The following is a 12,076-nucleotide window of genomic DNA, read 5'->3' as shown; positions in this document are numbered from 1 at the left end:
CGTACGAAAAGGTATGTCATTCTTTTACTTATGTGTGTATATATATATATATATATATATATAATTCTGTTGCTCATTTGTTATATATTTTCTGTAAATCAGGAAAATGGAAGGCCACGTGAATGTCAAATTTTTTTGAGGTGGAGTGGTAATTCGTGAAGGTACTAATATCAACTATTCTATCGATCCCAAGAATATGATGTTTATTAGGTTTGGTACCTCTTTTGAAGAGCACAAATGTCTTGTATACAATTTAATGAATATTAGTTCTTATCAATGGAATTTGAAATTGAGTTTAAAGTATCCTTACATTGGTCAATACAACTTAGTTGAAGGTTTTTATCAAATGGAAATATTATGTGATGATGATGTTACCCGTATGTTAAATGTCCCTGCCATGTTGCTGAACGTCCAAGGAGATGTTTCTTTGTTCATCGAAATAGAGGAAGTTGTTGTTGATGACCCGTACTCTTTCCAACCGAATTTAGGGTCACAACCGACACAATTAACATACTGGAGTAATGTCAACCCAGGATGGTCAGATCTACATTTTGGAGGTGGAGAGTATAGAGGTGAAACCACGGAAAAAGGTGGAGGGTACGTAGGAGGCAATAGTCAATATGGTGGAGGGTATATAAGGGAAGGTAGTCAATATGGTGGAGGGTATGGAGGGGAGGGTAGTGGACACGGCGGAGGGTATGGAAGGGAAAGTAGTCAATATGGTGGAGGGTACGGAGGGGGAGTAGTCAATATGGTGGAGGGTATGTGTAGGATTTTATCTATCACGGAAGCATGGTAAACCAATTTTACACATATAAAATCCAAATAAAAGCATATAAATCATGATTAAAACATATGGGATCGATTTCTAATATTTAAAAGCGATCCAAGAACAACGAGCAGAGATCCCTAGCAGTTGTTCCTCAAGTGTGAAGCACTCCACCGGTATCCACCAAGAAATCGATATAATGAAGGCAAAGGAGGTGGAGAGAATTAGGGTTAGGTAAATTTTTAGGTTGAGGCAAAAATAGGGTTTATAATAGTATATTTATAGGCAAAATTTTCAGCTGAAAATTTTCCCATAAAATATTATTATTATTAACCCTTTATTATTCTCACTAATAATTAAAACACCTTTTAATTATTAATCCTTTTTCTAAACACTTTAGAAATAATTCTCTCACTTGATTTAATTTCCAAAAATTAAATTCTTAATTAATAATATTAAGAACATTTTCTTAATTAATTTATAATCAATTAAATCTCATTTATCAATTATTAAATTTACCAATTAATTATTTATTTCATAAATAAATAATTATCAGCCATTATTAATTAATTCCTCCACCATTAAATCATTCTCTTTTATGGTGTGACCCTGTTGGTTCAATATTAAGCCGGTAGTAGAAATAAATAATAATAAAACTATTTTATCATTATTTATATAAATTCTCTAATTTATTAAATATGATTAATTAATTAATTATATTTATTCTACATCCTGAGATACTTCTCAGCATATCGCGACTATCCGGATAATACGAATTCACTGCTTAGAATACCAAGAACCTATTCAGTGAGTAGTTACCGTAAAATCAATTCCTTCTACCCTGCAATGTCACGATTAAATACAAGGCATGGAACTTGTGTCAAGCCTATCTTATTTAATCACTTGCTTTCCCATTCACTATGCTTAGTTCTATTTAATGTAAATTAGAAACTCCTTTCTAATTTTATTCACTCTGGCCAGAGATTCCTGAACTAGCATAAGTGGATCAGCATTGAACATTCTCTTCCTTCACTGGAAGGGGTAGATCCTTTATTGATCATACACTATCTTCGTGTACAAATTCCTATACCCAGTAGAGCCCTTATAATTGTCCCTGGAGACTAAGAACTAAACCAAAGCATAGTTCAATGTACACAAGATGACTATGATGACCTCAAGTCTAAGGATACTTGTACAACTATCACTATGTGAACAACTGCTGACACGTGAGTGAACTCCATCAGTTGTTCAGCTGTGTGAGTCATGTTCAGTGAACTTATTCTATAATAAGAACCTACATACTAGCTATAGTGTCACCATACAAATGTCTATGAGAACAGACATCCTTCGTAATAAAGCAAGCATAGTATGTACCAATCTTTGCGGATTATTAATTAGCAGTTAGTAATCCTACGACCAGGAACTATTTAAGTTTAGAGTTATCATCTTTTAGGTCTCATTATTATGATCTCATCACAATCCATAAAAAGCTTTATTCTAAACTGTGGTATATCTTATTTAAACACTTAAAATAGATAGAGCCCGCAATAAAAACAAAACAAGTCTTTTATTAATATCAATGAAATCAAAACAGATTACATAAAAGTTATTCCTAAATCCTCATATATGATTGGACTTAGGACATATCTCTTTCAGTATGGAGGGGGGGGTAGTGAATATGGTGGAGGGTACGGAGGGGGGAGTAGTTATGAAAATGAGGAAGAGGGTGGAGGTAATATAGATATGGTGGAAAGAGGTTCGGGTAAGCGGTTAGCCCTCATCGCAGATGAAGCTGTATATAATACATCCAGTGATGATGATTTTCACCTTCATGATGATGATGGGAAAGAAGATTCATCAGGCAGTGATGAAGGGGGAGTGAATGTAGAGAGTGTTAGTCCCTTAACAATATAGCAAGAATTACAAAAGGGGGGTTGAATGGAATTCTTGAACCTTTTTCTCGAAATAAAAATGTTCAACTCGAATATAGATATAAGTGTTTTGATTAGCACAATGCGGAATAGAAACTTAATTGAATCAAAACATAAGTAATTAAAAACAAGAGTCTTTAAAAACTTTCTGGTGGATTTAAACAATTCCACCAGAGATATATATTATATATCGAGAGGACTCTATGTGCAAGAATGCTCACAACTGCTTACAAATTGAACTACTAAGAATACAGGGAAATGCTAAGGATTCTGCTTACAAAGATTTCTCTATTTTTGTATCTCAGTTCTCTATTCTTCTATTTGCTACGTTCTTGGTTTATATATATTACCAAGATTACAAAGTCAAAAAGACCGAATAAATATAAAATCTATCAGTCTTAAGCTTTGCTACTTTTCATCCTCTATTACCTAGTTAATGGGCTTCCACAGTAGATTTGTATACATCTCGACGGCTATGCTCAGTTTTCACTGTTCAACTGCTGTTTGAATTCTTTATATGATCATCCGTTGGACTTTATGAATATCCGTTGATGGCTTCATTGATCATCCATCGACTATTATATTAAACATCTGTTGATAGTCATTTGATCATCCGTCGATGGCTTTGTTAATCATCCGTCGATAGCTATTTTGGCACTTGACTTCATTTCACTTATGCAGAATTATAAGACATCATTTATATACAATTAATCAACCTATTCTGCATATCTAGTTAAAGTCAACATGACTTATAGGCTACTACAGAGTATATACAAAGATGTATACAGAACTATGCTACAGACTCATTATTACATAAGCTACTCACTCGATGGATAATAAGTTAACATCCGTCGGGACTATAATGAGTTATCCGTCGGGACTATAATTCTTATCCGTCGAGTGCTACTTATTTCACTAAGTAAAATCTACTTAGATGTTTTGTTTATGAAATCATCAAGTATACAACATATGCACAACAATCTCCCCCAATTTATGTCTACTGGAATTGTAGCCATAAATTAAGAGATACTTGATGATAACAAAACATCCTAAACATACAACTTTAAAGATAAGTAGATAATACTGAAAGTGCTTCAATTAATCAAAATGTACAAAGTTTGGCTCACAGTCATTTCAAGATGCTCCTCTAGCCTGAGCAGATTTTTCTAGTTTCTTGAAGGTCTGGATCTTCTTCCAAGCTTCCTGTTGTTTTCATCAATCTGATTTTGGAGCTGCCTGTGGAATTCCAGTTCATCAAATTCTGAGAGATCTAGCTTTTCTTGTATTTCCAAGAGAGTCTCATTGCTAGAGATACTCAATTGGTCTTCTAACCTGAAGAATCTTCTCACACCTTTGTCATCTATGAACTTCATCAGCCAGTAGGGCCTTAGATGCACTCTTCTCCCTGTGTATGGGATGATTAGAGTCTTTGGGAGTGCATCTTTAGCTCTAATACTCCTTAGTTCTTCAATCTTCTTCAATACTAGTCTTCTTGCAGTTACATTGAACCCAAAGTTCTTCTTGAAGGATGAATAAACTTTAATCAGTACATCTTGGCTTTCTGGAAGAACCCTGTGAAGTGGCCACACAATCTCCTTTCCTCCTTCGTACTTGAACACTAACCTTTCAGATAGGTTTCTGTATGCATCAATTTCCCTCACTTCATCTAGTTCATCCAGATAGAGGTTTAGATCAGAAAATTCCTTGATGTCACACAAGTACAAGTAGTCTCCCCTGTTGACTTTGGGTTGAGCTTTAACTACTGATTTGGATTTGAGAGGTGACAACTTCACTTTCTTGACTGCCCTTGACTTTGTCCTTTTTGGATTGCTAAGGATTCGTAAAATGAAGTCAGGAATTGGTATTTTATCCCACTCTATTGGCTCATCCTTGGGCACAATAGGTTCACCATGAATATTCCTGTAGGGATCCGCCACACTTATATCTTCAAATACCACAGAGGGCTTTGATGCTTGAGTTGTAGCTGGTGTGGGTACCTTAGGAAATTGATCTTCTAATTCTTTGTCAACAATATCCAGTTTCCTTTTCTAGCCAATTCTTTCTTTCTTGGTGATTTCTTCTATTCTTCAATTTTCTTCTTTGATTCAGCAGCTTCAGATGGTTGAGAGGGAATCTGTTGAGATGTTCACAGTCTGTAGCTTGGCCAAGATAGCAATCTGCTCTTTCTTTTGTTTAGTCTTCTTTGCATCTAGAGCAGTTTGCTTCTTATCTTGCTTTAATCTGGTTTTTCTTCTCTCTTTGCTTGAGCAAATTGTGGATGTCCAGCTACCACACAAATTTCCTTTCCATTTCTGAATATCTTAGCAATTCTCCTTTTTCAAGCTGAATCAGCTGGATCTTTTTAGAAGACAATTGATCTTGACAGAAGCTTCTTCTCATCAGGCTTGGGTGTCTCATACACAGTGCCCAAGGGGTTCTTCAAAGATGATTTTGGATAGTTTGCCCTTGGTTTAAGAATTATTTTAGCCTTTGTAGACTTGATGCAGGAAGATTGTCCTCTTTCCAGATAATTCATGCTCATCTCATTCACACTGATTTGCTTGACTTGAGAGTGATGGATGGCTGACTTAACTGTCTCCTTGACAAGTTCAAACTTTTTCTGTATCTCCTCATCAATCTTATCCCAGTTGATCAAACTCAACTTTCCTTCTCAGCAACTTTCAAATTTGCTGCTGCTGCTTTAATTAGATCTATACCATCTGCAATTGGTGGCTTGGAGACAGTAATTGAAGGTACAATTACTTTGCTGATTTGAACTTGAAGTTTCTCCCCCTCACTTGGTCCTTTCTCCCCCTCACTTGGTTCTCTCTCCCCCTTTTTGTTATCATCAAGTTGAGGAGTTAGTCCTTGTGCTTTAGCCAGTTGCATGAGAAGATTTGTTTGAGACTGTTGATTTTGAAGAAGGGTGGCCACTGAATTCTCAATAACTTGAACTCTATCTTCCAGCTTGGCCAGCTTTTTTTCAGAATCTGATTCTCTCCTCAGTCTCAGTAATAGATCCTGCATGGTACCATATGGCATGACTGAATCCAGCTTCTCAGAATTGTAGGTCTTCAAGTCAGCTATATCCTTTTTGAGTTCATCAACACTCAGATTCTGTCTTAATTGTTGTATCTTTATGAGATGTAGAGAGTCTAGGTGAGCTTAAAGAATAGCCTTGTTACCGGCATCTGAAGTTTCCTGAAGGGCCTTTTGAATAGCCATAACCTGCTTGACCAAAGATACACCAAATTGTCCTGGTGTAGATTCTTTTGTCCATGCCCATTCAGGTAAATTTGGAACAGAACTTGGGCCTTCATCTCCCCTTAAGTTCATGCTTCCATCCAAAGAAACAGAGTCATCATCATTAGAATTTACTTCAAATTCTTCAGATGGCTCACCAGCTTGAGAAGGCATCCTATTGACAACAACTTTATCTCTTTGAAGAGATTCTGAAGTGTGTACTAAGTTCAAAGTCTGTTCTGCCTCCACATTGCCCTGAGCAGCCAACAGTTGATAGGCTGGCACAGGGTGAGTAAAAGTGTCAGCATCCAAGGAAATGTTATCAATTACAGCTTTGTAATGTTGCTGAAATTGTCTTTTCTTTTCAGCATCATCCACAATCATTGACTCACTAGCAATGGCTAGATCCACCCTTATAGCTTCTGTACCTGCTTTTCTCTCATAATCTCTCTTTTGTTGCATCAGGGTCTCACCCTGGCTCCTCACCCTCACACCCTCACCTTCACCTACTAAGGTGGGACTCCTCTCACTCACTTTTGCCAATCCTGAATAAATGGATTGCTGATTTTCACTCTTTTCCTCTCCTTTTGCCTGGGAGCAACCCAGCCTCTCACTCAATACACTCTCCTCTCTCAGTCCTAAGAGTGGCTGTACAACCACTAAATCTTCTGCACTTGAAATAATTGAAGTTTGAAGTTGTGCAGAGATACTCGACGGATAAGTGATATCCGTCGAGTGAGTGGTAATGTTATCTGACGGACAGGGCTTATCCGTCGGGATATAATCACTACTCGATGGATGAGCAATATCCATCGAGAGAGTAGAAATGAATGAGGTGGGAAGAGAAACTATTGTTGACTGTGTTGATTGAAGATATTTGGGGCACAGATGTCATAATAGAATCTGAAAGAATTGGCAAGTGAGCCAACAAATCATCTAAAAGATGATGCTCACTTGCACTAGATTTTGGCTTCCCCAACAGAGTTAAAGAAGGGGAATCAGGAATTGAAGTGTTTATCATATCCACTTCCAGAGAGTTTGTTGGTGAATATGGTGTTTCAGATACTTCTATAATTAGAGATTTTGGCTGTGACTCCACATTTATTGGAGCCACATCAAACTGAATTTGAGAGAGTGCAGGGACTGTGTCTTTAGCACCAGTTTGCACTGTGTGTGTGCCCTGTGCATCCCCAGAGGTTTTAGATTTCTTCTTTCTTGTGTAAGTTTGGGGTGAGCTTGTGTCTCTAACCCTTTTGGCATGTGCTCTTGGCTGAGAGCTTTGTTCAATAACTGCATCCTTTTGGGAGGATGTAGCTAGAAGTGAGCTTTTATCCTTTTTAAGCACTGCAGTTTGTTGGGAAACTGCAGTGTGGCTAGGCTGGGATTCACTCAACTCTCCATCCTTATTCTTGGGGTTTCTTTGATGTTCACCCCTTCCCTCACCTGACTTTCCCTACTTCACACTCCCCTCTTTTGCTTTTGTGGATTTTTCAACTGGTACCTTTTTAGAGATACCAGAAGGGGTTTTCTTTGATTTAGATTTGGAAATTGTAGTCATTGGCATAGTTTCCATAGCTACTCCTGAAGTCAAAGAAATAGTATAGGTTGGAATAGTTGTAGGGATGGATGAACTTACCTCACTTACCTGAGGTGCCTGCATTACAGGAAAATAGAACATTGGCACATCCCTGTGATGGTTGGCTCAGTTCAAATCTGTAATGAGTCTTCTCTCTTGAACCCAACAAGCCAGTTTGTTGTTTGGGTTCTCAAGCACAATCTCTTGACATAGATGGTTAGCCAATAACATAAAAAATCTAGCATAATACACATTCTTTCCTCTTTTAGCTAACTCACCTAGTTTAAAACCTAAATCAAACAAGACAAGGTCACTGAAATTATAAAATTTATTCGTAACTAGCATGTTAAGCATGGAAATATTCACTGAATAAAAATTACTGACTTTTTCAGAGAAAACTTTAGTAACCACATCACACAAGAAACTCCACTACTTCCTAAGACCCAATCTCCTAATATCACTTAGTTTAGTAGTAGGAAGTGCATAGTGCATGGAATTAAGCATATTGATAATATCAGTGTCATTGTGTGGTGAAGTCACATTATTATCAGGAATTTTGAAACATGCTTTTATTACATCACTATTGATATAGAACTCATTACCTTTGATGGTTAGAGTGATGGTCTTGTCAGCAGAGTTGTAAATAGCAGTGGTCCACATCTCTTTAACAACTTCACAGAAGATTGTGGGTGACTCCAGCATGGCATAATTTAGCTTGCAATTCTTCACAAAGTCCATCATCTTGTGATAGTCCTCTGATTGCTGAATACCCTTATTGACCAAAGCAGTGAAGTTGTTCTTCTCATAAATGAACCCAGTTTGAGACATAATCTTTACTACAGGTGCCATTGTTAGAGAATGAAAGCTTGAAGAGAAGGAGAATATTTGCTTGAGAGAGAATGAAATAAAAGCAGTTGAATTTGAGAATGATAAAAGAAAACAATTGCTATGAAATAAGCTTTTATACTATCTCAAAAATAACTGATAAAAATAATAAAGTAAAGTAAATTAACCAATAGAAATTTCCTAAAATAGCCGTTTAAAATTAAACTGTAAAAATTCCACCCATTATCCGTCGTGTAATGCTTACAAATTGTAAGTATACTCGATGGATAATGTTCAGGAAATTAACGGCTGAGATTTAGACAATTCGACGGATGAGGATAAACTGATATCCGTCGAGTCATAAAGTATTCCAGAAAAATAATTGACTTTTATTAGCAAGTAGTATATCAACGGATGACTAGACTCGATGGATAAGGGTCATCCGTCGAGATGCAAATTTTGACATAGCCAAAATTTCATCCAAGATTTAAAGATCAACTAAATTTCTGGCTGCATTACAACTTGCAAAATAACTCAGATAAATTTAAGAGTAATTAAGCATACATAACTCACTTACCACCCTTGAAAAGGTGGATTCATCCAGTGGCTTGGTAAAGATATCTGCAAGTTGCTTCTCACTTGGAACAAAATGTAATTCCACAGTACCATTCATCACATGTTCCCTTATGTAAAGGTACTTGATGTCTATGTGCTTTGTCCTTGAATGTTGTACTGGATTTTCAGTGATGGCAATTGCACTTGTGTTATCACGGAAAATAGGAATCCTTTCAACTTGCAAACCATAGTCTAGCAATTGATTTTTCATCCATAAAATCTGTGCACAGCAACTGCCAGCAGCAATATATTCAGCTTCAGCTGTAGAAGTAGAAACTGAATTTTGCTTTTTACTGAACCAGGACACAAGCTTGTTTCCTAGAAATTGACAGGCTCCTGTTGTGTTCTTTCTATCAATTCTACAACCTGCATAATCTGCATCTGAATAACCAGTTAGATCAAAGCCAGGATCTCTAGGGTACCAAATACCAAGTTTTGGTGTTCCCTTAAGATATCTGAAAATTCTCTTAATAGCTATCAAGTGAGATTCTCTAGGATCAACCTGAAATCTAGCACATAAACATGTAGCAAACATTATATCTGGTCTACTAGCTGTTAAGTACAGAAGTGAGCCAACCATGCCTCTATAACTTGAAATATCCACGGACTTTTCAGTAGTGTTTAGTTCAAGCTTAGTTGCAGTGGCCATGGGAGTTTTTGCAGATGTACAATCCATTAGATCAAACTTCTTTAAAAGATCAAAAATATATTTAGTTTGACTAATGAATATTCCATCACTAACTTGCTTAACTTGCAAACCAAGAAAGTAAGTTAGTTCTCCCATCATACTCATTTCATACTTACTTTGCAACAATTTGGCAAACTTTTTGCAAAGTTTCTCATCTGTAGAGCCAAAAATAATATCATCTACATAAATTTGAACAAGTATACTAGAGCCATTAACATTTCTGAAAAATAAAGTTTTATCTACAGTACCTCTTGTGAAATGATTTTCCAAAAGAAACTTTGATAAAGTGTCATACCAGGCTCTAGGTGCTTGCTTCAGTCCATAAACTGCTTTCAGAAGATAATAGACATATTCTGGAAAATTTGGATCTTCAAAACCAGGAGGTTGACTAACATACACTTCTTCCTCCAAATCTCCATTTAGAAAGGCACTTTTGACATCCATTTGATAGACCTTGAAATTGGCATGGGCTGCATAGGCTAAGAAGATTCTGATGGCTTCAAGTCTTGCAACAGGAGTAAAAGTTTCATCAAAATCTATTCCTTCTTGCTGACAATAACCCTTAGCAACCAATCTAGCTTTATTCCTGATTACTATGCCATTTTCATCCATCTTGTTTCTGAATACCCACTTGGTGTCTATTGGATTCTTTCCTTTAGGCCTGGGTACCAGCTTCCATACATTATTCCTTTCAAATTGGTTTAGCTCCTCCTGCATAGCTAAAATCCAATCAGGATCCCACAAAGCTTCTTCTACCTTCTTTGGGTCTTCCTTTGATAGAAAGCTACTGTATAGACATTCTTCCTGAGTTGCTCTTCTTGTTTGAACTCTAGAAGAAACATCACCAATGATAAGCTCAAAAGGGTGATCTTTTGTCCATTTCCTTTGTTGAGGTAGATTAGCTCTAGATGAAGAGACCTCATGATTGTCTTAATGTGTGATTGAGTTTTGATTGCTAGAAACTCCCCCTGAGTTTGTGGATCTTTGATTTGAGAAAGGAGAATTTTCTATAGGTGATCTGTCTTGACCTCCTGCTCCTTTTGATAACCCGACGGATGGTGAATTTTGAGTACCGATGGATGAGGCAGGTTGTCTTCCGACGGATAACACAGATTGCCTTCCGACGGATGAAGTATTATGCAACTCGACGAATGTTGAGTTTTGTGCTTCATTGGTGGTAGGTTTGTCTGCATTATCCTTAGACACTATTTCTTGATCACTCTCATCATCACTGTCATCACTAACCATCTCCACATTGTCGAATTTGAGGCTCTCATGGTAATCTCCATCTTTTAGTCCTTCAATCTTTTTATCATCAAACACAACATGTATAGATTCCACAACAATGTTGGTTCTTAGATTATAGACTCTATATGCTTTACCAACAGCATATCCAACAAAAATTCCTTCATCTTCTTTAGCATCAAACTTCCCATTTTGATCAGTTTGATTTCTCAGGATATAGCATTTGCAGCCAAATACATGAAGAAAGTTTAGAGTTGGCTTCTTGTTCTTGAATAATTGATAGGGAGTCATGCATCTTGCTTGATTAATCAGAGAAATGTTCTGAGTGTAGCATGCAGTATTTACAGCTTCAGCCCAGAAATATGTTGGTAGTTTAGATTCTTCAAGCATTGTCCTTGCAGCTTCAATAAGTGATCTGTTCTTCCTTTCCACTACTCCATTCTGTTGTGGAGTTCTTGCTGCTGAAAACTCATGCAGTATCCCATTTTCTTCACAAAATGCTCTCATGACAGAATTCTTAAACTCAGTTCCATTGTCACTCCTGATTCTTCTAACTTTGAAATCAGGATGATTGTTGACTTGGCTTATGTGATTGATGATGATTTCACTAGCCTCATCTTTAGACTTTAGAAAATATGTCCAAGAGAACTTTAAGAAATCATCTACAATTACTAGGAAAAATCTTTTCCTTGAGATGGACAATACATTGACTGGTTCAAAAAAATCCATGTGAAGCAGTGTTAAAGGCTCTTCAATTGCTGAAGAAAGTTTCTTCCTGAATGATGCTTTGATCTGCTTCCCTTTTTGGCAGGCATCACACAGTCCATCCTTTGAAAACTCCACTAGAGGAATACCTCTTACCAATTCTTTCTTTACCAGCTCATTCATGGTCTTGAAGTTTAAATGAGAAGACAAGTTACAGATTCTGCTTTAGTTGAGTTAAAATCAGCTAGGTACACATTTCCTCTTCTCACACCAGTGAGAACCACTTTGGTGCTTCTTTTATTAGTCACAACACAGGCTTCTTTGTTGAAGGTTACTGAATTGCCTTTGTCACAAAGCTGGCTGATACTCAACAGATTGTGTTTGAGACCATCCACTAAGGCAACCTCCTCAATGATGACATTGTCCTTTGAAATCAAGCCATATCCCATAGTATAACCCTTGATGTCATCTCCAAAAGT

This window comes from Apium graveolens, chromosome 8 (assembly GCF_009905375.1).
Source record: "Apium graveolens cultivar Ventura chromosome 8, ASM990537v1, whole genome shotgun sequence".
Classification (NCBI taxonomy): Eukaryota; Viridiplantae; Streptophyta; class Magnoliopsida; order Apiales; family Apiaceae; genus Apium; species Apium graveolens.
Note: the sequence above shows the minus strand (reverse complement) of the source record.